Raw genomic sequence first — 13360 nt, forward strand, 5'->3', positions numbered from 1 at the left:
ATGCAGGCCCTATGCAGGTGATGCCACCTGCTCGTCTCCATGGAGATTATACTTCTTTACCTGGAAATGTTGCACAGTATGGCATTAAATTTATCTTCATGGAAACAACCAGATAACACCACCAGGAAGAATGCTTTGTTTTTTAAGATAATTTTGAACCATAAAACACCTGTAAGTGAATAAATGCAGGATAGATACATGTAATGCCATACTGTGAAATTTATTATTATTATCATTTGTACGGCAATGAATGCACATCACATATTTTCTGGAAAGACACAACAAAAAACAGGGTCAACATCTGAGACTAAACCTGGACTGGAACAGGACCAAACCAGGACAGGTTTGGCCAGTGTTATCAATGTGTGGCAGGTGACAGTTTAATGACAGGGTTGGCTGTTTAGAGGCACATGTTTGTTGTCACTTCACAAACATGCTTAAAAAAGAAAAGAGAAACAGCACACAACTTACAGTAAGAGGTGTGAGCTTTTACCTGAAAGCACTCTCACACTAACACACCTTTTCCTCTTTGCACTGGGATTTTATGTGTGGAAAACCAGGTCAAGTAACTCAGCCCTGACCATAGACTGTACATATTAATGGACACAGATAAACCACCAACCACCACGTTTTAAACAGGAAATGCCCATGGGCGTGCTTCTGGCTCCATCGACCCTGGCTCCAATCTTGAGAATTAAAGAAATATGTGCCACATTTAATATAGGAAATACAAGACTCTTGCAATTTCATTAGATGCTGAGAAAAAAAAATGTATTTGGTTTGGGTCTTGAGTTTGTTGGGTGGACAAAATTGTTGTACAGTTCTCCCACCGCAAGGGTTTTGGTGAATGGTTTGAACTCTGATATTTTTCCCTTGGGTAGGGGAACCCGTCAGGGCTGTCCCCTCTCTCGTCTATTTGCACTAACTCTGGAGGCACTAGCAGAGGCTATGAGAACTCACCCTGGAGGATCTGGAATTAAATTGGGGAACACTGAATACAAAATTTCACTTTATGCTGATGTTATTATGTGGGGGGGAGGGCATTAGATTATCAGCAAATAATTATACAAATTAAACTTTAAAACAGTTTTAAATAGGTGGTTTGACCTCCTTCTGTCATTACTAGGCAGGATAAATTTGATCAAAATGATTATCCTTCCCAGGATACCAGTGGTGGAGTGTGCATTTCACACCTAGGCCTTCAGCAGTGCTCCGTCTGAAACAATCCACTCCTCAACTATTTTATGGTTATAAAAGCACTCTTATTATACAGAAAAAAAAATTCTTTCTGTAATACATAGTAATAATAATTTCAATTCGCACAGCCTGCATAAATGGTAGCTCGCTACAGATGCAGTTTGCTGCTTTGGCTGGTGTGTTCTCGGACTCTCCAATCAACAGGTCTGAATACAGTGATGACGCCTGCTAGAAAGCCCTGGTGACACCAACTCAAAATCTGATTGAAACTGTTGCTTCAACCATCAAAATTTATTTTGTGTTGGAAGGCCTGCAGAACAGATTGTGAAGGCCTCAGACTTCTTTGACTTTGACTCTGCCTGGCAAAAAATGATGGCTGAAATGTGATTGGTCAAATGCTTTAATATGAAAATGCATGTCGAGGCAGCACAACCATCGAAAAAGCTCTGAAAGGAAGCAGACAGACCATTTGGAATTATTTAATAATAATATGATTAAAATCAGTCTGTGATTCAGATATTTTTAGGCCAGCAGAGAAGGCCTTGCAGGCCCTGACGGCCCACCACTGCAGGATACTATATCCTATGCAAATGTTACCTCTTAAAATTAAACAAAACAACATTTTCTGAGATAGAAACATTTTTTGCCCAAATGTATATGGTATAGGGAGAAATCTGTTCTTAAGATGAATATTTCAATCAGCCTTCCAGCTGACGAGGGCAGTCAGATTTTACACAACTTCAAATATTACTATTGGGCCTGTCATGTCCGAATAGTATCGTGTGGGTTACATGTATTTTTACACCAAGCTGAGCTTCATGTGGACAGCTGGAGCTGTGAGCCTCCTTCACTGCTGAGTCTTTTGTCCTCACATCTGACAAAACTACCAGTGGGGGTTAAAACCAAAAACATTCTGTTCATAAAGTTAAGACTTGGGCGTCATATTAAGAGTTATCTTGGGTGGAGAAACTTTTCAAGTGTGATACAGAAACATTTCTACAAAACTTTTAAAAGGATGCAATACCAAAAAAGAAATGTATTAATTTTTCCTACACACAATTAATGGAATCAAAACCTTCCACTGGGAATTCCAGGACTCATTGGAAAGTGGATATGGGAATTGAACTTAGTGCTGAGACTTGGTTATGTGCCTTTAGGTCTGCCAGGATTTTTTTTAAACTTGTAATACGCTCAGGGAAAACCAATATCAAATTTTACACATCAAATTTTACACAGGCTTCAATGTACTCCTCAATTTTTGCATAAGATTCACCCTCAGTACTTACTTACTTACAAAAATACCTTTTGTATAAAATGTAAAAACATTGTGGGCACTTCTTATCACTGTATCTGGCAGTGTCCATTGATACGCCGGTTTTGGAGGAATATTACTACGAAACTCCGCTCCATTTTTCACTGAGCTGTCCCTATGGAGCCTGTTTTATTTATTTCTAGCTTGTCTGAGAGGCTGCCTGTGTTATCAGGGCAGATGATGTTACTACATAAACTTTTACACCTGGCGAGTAGATGCACCACAGGATCTCATCTCTGCTGTTTGCAGATGATGTTGTCCTGTTGGCTTCATTGAACCAGGACCTTCAACATGCGCTGGGACGGTTTGCAGCCGAGTGTGAAGCGGCTGGGATGAAGATCAGTTCCTCCAAATCTGAGGCCATGGTTCTCGACAGGAAAAAGGTGGCTTGCCCTCTCCGGGTGGGTGGAGAGTCCCTGCCTCAAGTGGAGGAGTTCAAGTATCTCAGGGTCTTGTTCACGAGTGAGGGGAGGACGGAACATGAGATTGACAGGCGGATCGGTGCACCATCTGCAGTGATGCGGTCGCTGTATCGGACCGTTGTGGTGAAGCGGGAGCTGAGTCAAAAGGCGAAGCTCTCGATTTACTGGTCAATCTACGTTCCTACTCTCACCTATGGTCATGAGCTCTGGGTAGTGACCGAAAGGACGAGATCGCAGATACAAGCGGTCGAAATGAGTTTCCTCCACAGGGTGGCTGGGCGCTCCCTTAGAGATAGGGTGAGGAGCTCAGTCACACGGGAGGAGCTCGGAGTAGAGCCGCTGCTCCTCCACGTCGAGAGGAGCCAGTTGAGATGGCTCGGGCATCTGTTTCGGATGTCTCCTGGGCGCCTCCTCGGGAGGTGTTCCGGGCATGTCCTGCCGGGAGGAGGCCCCGGGGAAGACCCAGGACACGCTGGAGGGACTATGTCTCTCGGCTGGCCTGGGAACGTCTTAGAGTCCCCCTGGAAGAGCTGGTGGAAGTGTGTGTGGAGAGGGAAGTCTGGGAGGCCCTTCTCAGACTGCTGCCCCCACGACCCGACCCCGGATAAGCGGAAGAAAATGGAATGGAATGGAGTAGATGCACCTTGCTTCAGTGGATACACGCACAACCTCCATCTGTTACACAGTGGTACAGAGAGACTTTTAAAGTTTAAAAGGCAATTCAAACACTTTCTATAAAATATGGCAACCCTTTTTGGACCATCTACCTCAAGACTTCTCTGATGTGCTTAAGAAAGGAGTCAATAATTATGCAATGTGTATTTATTTATATAACTGTGGCTCAGGCCATAGTTTGGACATGAAATGAGAAATAAATATGACATACAATCATTTTTTATTGTTTCAGACCATTTCCCAGTGGTCAGGCCGGTCTGGTCACAATGAGATTCACAGGATAATAATTTATTCTAAGTATGTTGTTGCTCCAGTTTGAAATGTAATTTAATTACCTCCTCATCATCAATGCAGGGAAGACCAAGGAGATGGTGGTGGACTTCCGCAGATTCACTCTACTACCTTCAGTGAATCCAGGGAAGGGACATTGAGAGAGTGGACTCATATAAGTACCTGGGTGTTCATCTGAACAATAAACTGGACTGGATTCACAACACAGATGCACTGTACAGGAAGGGCCAGAGCAGGCTCTATCTCCTGAGGAGACTCAGGTCTTTTGGAGTGGGGGGGCCACTCCTGAAGACCTTTTATGACTCTGTGGTGGCATCAGCCATCCTGTACGGTGTGGTCTGCTGGAGCAGCAGCATCACAGAGAGGGAGAGGAAGAAGCTGGACAAGGTCATCAAGAAGTCCAGCTCTGTCCTGGGCTGTCCTCTGGACTCAGTGCAGGAGGTGGGGGACAGGAGGGTCCTGACTAAGGTCTCTCTATGCTGGGCCATGAGTCTGACCCCCTGCAGGACGCTCTGTCTGCTCTGGAGAGCAGCTTCAGTGACAGACTGATTCACCCTCGCTGTGTGAAGGAGAGGTTTCGCAGGTCTTTCCTTCCTGCTGCTGTCAGATTGTACAACAAACACTGCTAACACTGAACATGTACCAGTCAATCATAACCATGTGCAATTATTTTTAAGTCTATTTTTAAATTATTTTAAGCTATTATTTATTATCTGTGTTACCTTTTCCTGCTGTTCTGAAATTGTGCATTGCAACACTGGAATTTCCCCACTGTGGGACTAATAAAGGCATATCTTATCTTATCTCTTACAATTAAATTTTCCGAGAAGTACTTCCTGCTTGAATTTTTGAAATCCTCTCCTCTATAAAAGCACAGTTACCTGCTCTCCTCCAGTACTTCAGGCTCCTACCGCTCTAGCTTTAAGCCAGCTCCACAGCATCACAGGTGAGTACATGCATCAGGAGGCTGCAGGAGAACACATATTTATCCACAGATATATTCATATTAAAAAAACATTTTGATGACTGACGTCTGTGTGTGTGTGTGTGTGTGTGTGTGTGTGCTAGGCCATGACGTCTGTCCTCCTGGCTCTCTCCCTCATTGCGGGATTCCTGTCTCTGACTCACTGCTGTGACTCTTCCAACACAACTGAAGTGTGCAAGGATGCCCCTTTTGTCCCAGGACACAACCTGATGGGTGAGGGCTTCGACATCGTCACCCTGAAGAGGAAAGGGGCTTACCTGGTCGACGTCACCACCTACATGAAGTCCGACGGCACCTGCAACCTGATCCAGAACCCTCTACACAAAAACCAACTGGAGAAGGTGAGAGAAGCAGCCACAATGCATGAAAAGCACACAACTCTAATAATGGTAGGAAAAATTACTATGTTTATTTATTTTTTTATTTTATTTTTTACTACAGTAAGCTTAAAAGGTCTAGTCACTAATATACAATTAGTGTTGTCAAAGTATCGAAAATCAGATACTAATCAATACCAGAACTGGTAACAAAACTAGATACTGAAATTAACTTTTCTTGGAAAGGTCTCTTGCAAAGGTTCTTAGAATGATCTTGAGCTGTAACGGAACAAGTATAGGAGCACATACAGTGTGTATAGATCAGCCTCAAAGAAATTCTGACAAACGCCTCAGGATGAGGAAGCAGTTCTTCACACCAACACTGTTTACAGTGCAGGGGGAGAACTGTTGACCTCGACTGAGGACGTTGTCAGACAGTGGAAAGAATACTTTCAGGATCTCCTCAATCCCACCATCACGTCTTCCGAGGAGGAAGCAGAGGCAGGGGACTCTGAGGCGGACTCGTCCATTACCCTGGCTGAAGTCACTGAGGTGGTTGGCAAGCTCCTTGGTGGCAAGGCTCCAGGGGTGGATGAGATCCTGAGAATCTTAAGTCTCTGCATGTTGTGGGGCTGTCTTGGTGCTCTGGGAGTATGGGGTCCCAGACAAGACAAGTGAGATTTAGTTTTACTCACCACAAAAGTGTCTGGCTCTTCCTGTGGGCTATTCTGTCCAAAAGTATTACTTCTGTTGAAGTTTTCTCACCTCAGAACTTCCCACAATGCCATGCTCTTAGTATAACAAAATATATAAGGGCCTTTGCCTGTATAACTACAGTGGCAAGTGTTACATTTAAGGAAAGTTTACAGACAGCACAGGTAAAACTCAATGGAGATAATCCATCAACATTTACAGGAAAAGGTCTTGTTTGTTAACACATATTTTTAGATTAAGATGAGTATACGCCCATGGACCACTATGGAATCTTCCTGAACCACTGAGGGATTACACACATGTAAGAGCGCATAGAAATAGAAAATAATGTACTTTTTAAATGTTACAAATTACATTCTATTGTCTAAAGAGTTTTTTATTATGATCGTGGAATCTGTATTAAATACTGAGTCTTTTCCTCAGTATCTTTTGGCATGTACTACAGACCTATAAGAAAAGTCCCTCTTCTTGTCTGTTTAAAGTATGGGAAACTGTCTAGTCAGACGACTCAGTAAGTTATGATATTGTAGACATGCTCATGAAATCATTAGGATCTTGTGGAAAAACAAATATGCATGCAGAGAAGAACTAGTGAACAGCATCTTACTAAAGAGAAAGGCAGATTTACACTGTGCAGTCACTCCCAAAACTCCAGCTGACTCACTACTCCACGCTTCCTCCTTTCTGCTGTAGTCCATCCATACATACTTGTAATCACATAACTAATCAAACATTTCACTCGACTATTTACCATTGGCCATCTAAAGGATTACATACAATCAGAGATGTTTTTGTTAGCTACTGAGCAAATGCTGAGAGCCTAACAACCACAAGGGGCCCCAGATTGAAATTCAGCATCCATCTATTCATGCATCTTCTTCTGCTTTATCCTGGGCCGGGTTGCAGGGGCAGCAGTCTGGCCCGGGCCTGTCCCTGACCCTGGACACTTGGATATTAAACATTTTCTTCCCATTTACAGCTGCCACTCTCTGCACTAGACTTTCGAGCTTTTACTCGCTGTAATTCCGCTGTCTACCAGTCTGCGACGTCTTCAGTCAGGTAAGACTAATGACTAATGTCACCCTAATGCAGTGCTTCTCAATTATTTTCTGTCATGCCCCCCTAGGACGAATAAAACATCTCGCCCCCCCCCCCCCCGCGTGACTATAGATAGTATCATTGTCTATAAAATTGTTATAAGTACACCTGTGCGTAACACTGCCACCTTATATGACGCCAACAACGCTCGCTGGTTTACTGAAGTAGCAGTCACAAAGCGGGATGATTGTCGGCAATATTCGGCACGTTTTCGCTGAAAAATCTCAAGCGGCTTATCAGAGTGATTGGGGTGTAATGTATTTAAGTGACGCCTTAATTTATTGGGCTTCATGCTGTCGGCTGCCAACATTTTTAGACGCAGTAAGCACACCGGTCTTTCCTCGTCTCCCACCGTAGTCACAGTGAAGCCAAGCGCTACATACGCTTCGTCATATTTCCTCGTCTTAGCTTTCGTGAGATTTTCGTTTGTCTCTTTATCTCCGTCTCTCTCCGTCTGTCTTCTCATCCCTGTTAAATATTTTTTCATGGTGTCACTTGAGGGTCTGCTACACTTCGTGTCTACACTTCATACTCAAACTCTGTGCTGTGTGCAAAGCGCGCATGCTCAGTGCAAACAAAACTCCTACACCACTGAGCGAATGCTCCCTGCGCACACTCTGCCAATGAGAGTGCTCTGCCCCCTAATGTAGTGGAAGTGCAATTGCACTTTATTCTAAAGGCCCGTTCAGACCAAAGCGTCAAAAGTGTCCACTTTCTATGTAAAGTCTATGTGGACGCGCGACTAGAGCGTCCTGCGTTTTGCGGCGCGTTTTCGGCGTCAGCGCGGCGCGTCTTCAGCATTTTGGCGTCAGCGGCCAAGACGCGCGTCCAAGGCGTCAGCGTCAAAAAGTTGAAAATGCTGAACTTTTCGCGTCAGACGCGCCGCGTCAATCAATCAGGGACGAGTATCCAGAGACGCAGCGACGTTATTATCAGGAAGAAAAACCCGAGAACCAGAACGAGAACCACAAACATGAGCGGAGAATAAATATATACGCCACAATCACCGAGCCGATCGCGAGGACTACACCAGGACCGGACCAGGACCAAACCAGGACTAGAACGGGACTAAACAAGGACTAGACCGAGACTAGACCGAGACTAGACCGAGACTAAACAAGGACTAGACCGGGACTAGACCGTGATTAGACCAGGACTAGACCGGGACTAGACCGTGATTAGACCAGGACCAGACCGGTATTAGACCAAGACTAGACCGGGACTGATCCAGTGTCATTAGCGGAGTAGAAATATATATACGCCCAAGTCGTCGACCCGATCTCCTCCTTTGATGTTTTATGTCATAAAAACACTCTCTCAGTCTGGTCTGACATCGTTTCGGGAAAAGAGCGGGACCGGGCTCTTGTTTCCAGGGCAACGGACGCGCGTCAAGTATTTTTGTCCCGTTCGTCCGCGGCGTCAAATATGCGCGTCGGGGGCGTCTGAACTCAAATGCAAAGACTCCAAATAGAGACGACAAGGCGTTTTTTGACGCTTTGGTGTGAACGGCCCTTAAGACAGTAAAAAAAATCTAAATAAAAAAATAAAAAAGCATGCTCCCCGAGGTCAAACGCGCCGCCCTTGACGGAGCCTCGCGCCCCCCCAGGGGGGCGCCCCACTATTTGAGAAGCACTGCCCTAATGTAACCTCACCCAAGTAAATGCTAACCCTAAATCTCAGAGAGGTAACCCAGCACTAACCCTAACCCCAGAAGAGTTTACCCACTAGTAACCCTAAATCAGAGAGAGGTAACCCACTAATAACCCTAAGTGTGGGACTAAGCCTTTGGGTAACTCGGTGTTCATTTCACTTTTTGATCTGTGTGCAGTACCGTGGTTAGTACTATGACTTACCAGGACAGCACTGACTGGAAGGTAAGAAGTGGAGAGTATTTTTAGAGTACTATAGAGTGAAAACAGAGTGAAAACAGTCTTTGACATGAGACCTCTCCTGTGTTACAGCTGGGACTGGCGTACAAGGACTATGGAGACCTGGAGGTGGGAGGGACGCGCTCTGATGCATACAATTTTGCAGCAGCAAGAACTAAAGAAGACAAGTTTACTTTTAGTATCCACCGCTCCTCCTGTGCGCACTACAGGTAAGTCCACTTACCTACATCCAAGTCAATGTAATGTGTCCAGAAAGCATAAAAACCCACCATGTGTGTGTGTGTTGTGTGCAGGTACCGGGTGTCCAGTACTCCTCCTCTGAGCTCAGAGTTTAAAAAGGACGTATCCCTGCTGCCCTCCTCCTACAACTCCTTCACCAAAGCCCAGTACAGACGCCTCATCAGCATCTACGGCACACACTACATCCGACAGGTCACTACATTTGTCCTGTCCAGAGGCACCATTGTGAACTGCTCACTTCTAAAACATCTGAAGCAGCGTGGGTCTCATATTTCCTGTCTTTACATTTGCAGGCAGATCTTGGTGGGCGATTTCGTCGTCTGACTGCTGTGCGCACCTGTTTGTCTGCTCTCAATGGTTTTTCCTCTTCTAAGGTACTTTTACATTCTGTACATCAGAGCACTACTAACCTGGAGTTGTATTTAGTTTCATACGGACACTTTGAGTAATCCTATGAGAAAGCCAGCTCCATCCTGTGTTTAAAGCACTACTGCAACATGCGGTGTGCTCACTCCTAACCCAAGACCAGGCATGTACTGTTGGGAACCACTACAAACATGAAATTAAAAGGAGACATATTCTGCTTTGTCTGTGGTGCAGTTAAACACACGTGACACCCATCAAGACCCAAAGGAAAAAAAAAAAATATTACACAAGAATATAGATTACTCAAACATGCACGGATAACTCTAAATACAACTTCCAAGGGTAAATGAAAAGGAGAACAACTATATCATGGATAAAAGTTCATATGAGTCAATCATTCATAATATGCCTTCTTTAACAAGCACTAATAGATTAGAACATGTTAACTGTGGAAACACAAATGGACAACGCTAATAAAAAAATAAACACTTCAACACATCTTTAACATGTCTGACACTATTGTCAACAGAGGGTGCACTCATTTATTGCACTGTCCAGTTAAGCCTGAGTAAAGTATATTTGCATAACAGTAAAGCTCACTCTGGTCTGCACAGGCACACAGCTGTCTCTCTCTGGGCATTAACCTGGGTCTGGGCAAGTACAAAGTACCTGGGACCTACAAGAGCTGCCAGAACCTGCTCCAGAACAAGGATGTGGCCACATCATTCAGCACGGGCCTATACATGCACCACACAGAGGTTTTGGGGGGCAGGGGCTGGGAGGGACACTTCTCCCTGCTCTTCAATGACTCACGAGGGTACAACACATGGCTGCAGTCCCTCAAAGACCAACCCGACATAGTGAAGTACTCGCTCCGACTCATGTCCGACCTGGTGCCAGACTCACAGAAGAGAGCGCAAGTGAAAGCCGCCATTGTAGACTATCTGAAGGTATCTAAAGTTTGTTTGTTTATTTATTTCTTTGGGACAATGCATTTTAATGGACAAACATGATGAAACATGAATGTTAAGGCAAATTTCCATCCATTGTACCAAAGGGTAGGGGTCACAAAAGGACCAAACAATAAAATAATCAAATGAAATAGTGCACACTTCACTCATTGCACAGTTCCCAGTATTGCACACTCCATTCATTTTGCATAATAGGTCTGCTTTAAAACCGTGTAGTACCACTGTCATACTACTGTCTAATTCCTCTGACCGTTTACACTTGACTGTGATTGGCTAAATCCATCTGTTAATCACTCACTAGGAAGGGGTGGATGGAGATAGCTTGTGTCTGGATCTGCAATAAATCACCATAAATCACCAATTACCAGTCCAGGCCTGGACTGGTAATTGGGCATATCGGGCATTTTCCCGGCGAGCTGACAGTCCTCAGGGGCCAGTGTTGTATTGTGTTTTTTTTGTTGTTGTTTTTCACTTAGAGACCGGCCCACAATTTAGAGGGGGCGGCCCATTGGTCCATCTTCAATATAAACAGTGGACTAAACCAATCAGGATATAGTACCCTACGAAAGGGGCCCCACCTCTTCCCTGCACGGATCCCTGCCAGTTTCACAGTGTTGAGTGTGGAAACATGAAGAAAGCTTAGCAGAAGAAAGGGGGTGCAGAGAAGTTGCAGGCTAATGAATCTCACCTACAGACACTGCGAAATGTGTGAAAATAACAGACATATTGGCTGGAGGGGCTGCTGTAGCCTCCACGGGACAGAGAGACCAGGGAGGTGTAGCACAGGCGCAGCAGGTACACAGGTAGACACGTTAGACTAGATAAGAGCCATACTGTCAACAAGGAGGTCAGAGCGGTTGTGCTCTGCTAATTTGGAGGGGCGGGTCTAAGCCAAAAATGCCAGGGCCTTTTTTTGTCCCAGTCCAGCCCTGTGACCAACCTATGACAGGCTCAGAGAATACCATATAATGTTATATCAAATGGTGCAGCATACACCCTGAAGGAGATGCACTTGTCCATATATATTTTTTTAATCTATACTGACTTCTATTTGAAGGAAAACGGCATCAGTAAGAAAGACAATATACCGTGTGGAGTGAACTGTTGTCCCAAAAGGGCGTGGAGTGGTCGGCTCACAGTGACTATAGTCCGGGCCTGGAGGCTTAAAGGGGACATCCAGGGGTAAAACTGAGAGGTAGGACACACTTAACAGAAAGAGTTCATAACAAACACTGTTAGCTCATGCTCTTTTCTGTTCTACTAGTTATGCCAAGATGTGGTATGGATCCCACTACCGCCAGACTCGAGTCATCAGGTCCAACGACCCAACATGGAACGCACGCTACGATCTGGGCATGGTCAGTATCTCTACACTTGTGTACATGTACTGAAGCTGCTTATCTGTAACACTGAGATATTGTAATATCAAAGGTATAGGGCAGCTTAATATACTGTAATTGAATTTGAAATTTGAGCTGGCATAGTTATCAAATTACAAAAGTTGACATCATTAGGTAAAAAAATGTTGTAAAGTATTTTGTTTTTAATGACATATTGTGGTAATCCATGTTCTGAAATACATGGGATTCTTGTGAAGTGCTAGATTTCCCCATAACCAATTCTCCTGGATATATTTATAATGTGTGCACTTAAGAGAATCCTACTTTTCAAACATATAAATAAAGCTATCACAATTTACAGCCACTACATGTTTTTTACTGTCTAAAAAATTTTAAAAATCTGAACTAGTTAATTTGAAATGCTTTGCAGTGCTCCAAAGTTAGTCCCCACTTTTCCTAACATCCTAATTATTCACAGCAGTGAGTGCTTTTCACAGCTTTCTTACATGAAAAAACATGGTGCAGCCCCTTAACATTTCAAAGCGTATGTTCATAGAGGCTTGTGTTGTTGTGCAGGTGGACACTCATGCGCTTCTGAAGATCGAGGTGTGGGATGAAGACGTGGGGAAGGACGACCGCCTGGGCTCCTGCATGAAGCAGGTCACCCAGGGCACCCACACCTTCACCTGCTACGCCAAGAAGGGAGGGGTGGAGGTGCGCTATACACTCACCTGCGACCAGCACCTGACCGGGCCACGCTGCAATGAATACAAGCCCACTCCACCGAAATAAACATAATCAAACTGAAAAAAAGACTAGGAATATAAAGACAGTTTAAACAGATGAAAGTAATAGAGTAATTGGCTTGCCTTTTTTCAGAAAATTTATGTTATATGTCATATAATAGAGAAGTAGTATCCATGTCATAAGAAAATATGGTAGTATTGGAATCTAGGTGAACTTACTAGTTATTATCGTTTTGTCAGTATTTTGCTTGAGTTGATACACTTGGTTGATTGCTTTTCAAGTATTCTACAAATTCAAGTTGCACAGAAGTAGGAAATTCCATGAAACCATCCCATACTATTTCAGGCCTGCTTAGATTGTCATTTTGATGACTTCTAATTCTGTTTGTAATGAATACAGTGGATGTACTTATCTTAATAGAAATGTCATGTGTATTCTGTCTCTAATCAACTCAAACTGCTGTGTGTGGACCTCTTCGTGTGCTTTAAAATGCGGAATTGCTTATTCATAAAAATAAAATTGGCTATGAAAATAGGTGTGTAAAATGTTTCGTTATTGTCACAAATCATGTTTTTCACCTGGCTGTTTAAAGCAAGCATTCTGAACAGAGTCCTACTATTAAAACTTTAATCTAATACTATTATCACAATATGGTCACAATGGGCACAGAACATTCATTCAAAAATAATTTAATAGTAAAGAACTGCAAACATATCTGTGAGTCCTTTTGGACAACTTGAGAGCATTCTTAATACATTCTCCTCATAATTGCTTGCACTATACAGTTTAGTTAACA

At 43.8% G+C, this 13360-nt stretch overlaps 1 pseudogene; it reads left to right on the top strand.

Annotated features, from left to right (window-relative positions):
* The first annotated feature begins 4795 nt into the window (after positions 1-4795).
* On the top strand, positions 4796-12609 carry LOC110153537 (perforin-1-like; annotated as a pseudogene).
* The last annotated feature ends 751 nt before the right edge of the window (positions 12610-13360 follow it).

This window comes from Boleophthalmus pectinirostris, unplaced genomic scaffold (assembly GCF_026225935.1).
Source record: "Boleophthalmus pectinirostris isolate CB_2022bp ecotype Guang Dong unplaced genomic scaffold, ASM2622593v1 HiC_scaffold_22, whole genome shotgun sequence".
NCBI lineage: Eukaryota > Metazoa > Chordata > Actinopteri > Gobiiformes > Gobiidae > Boleophthalmus > Boleophthalmus pectinirostris.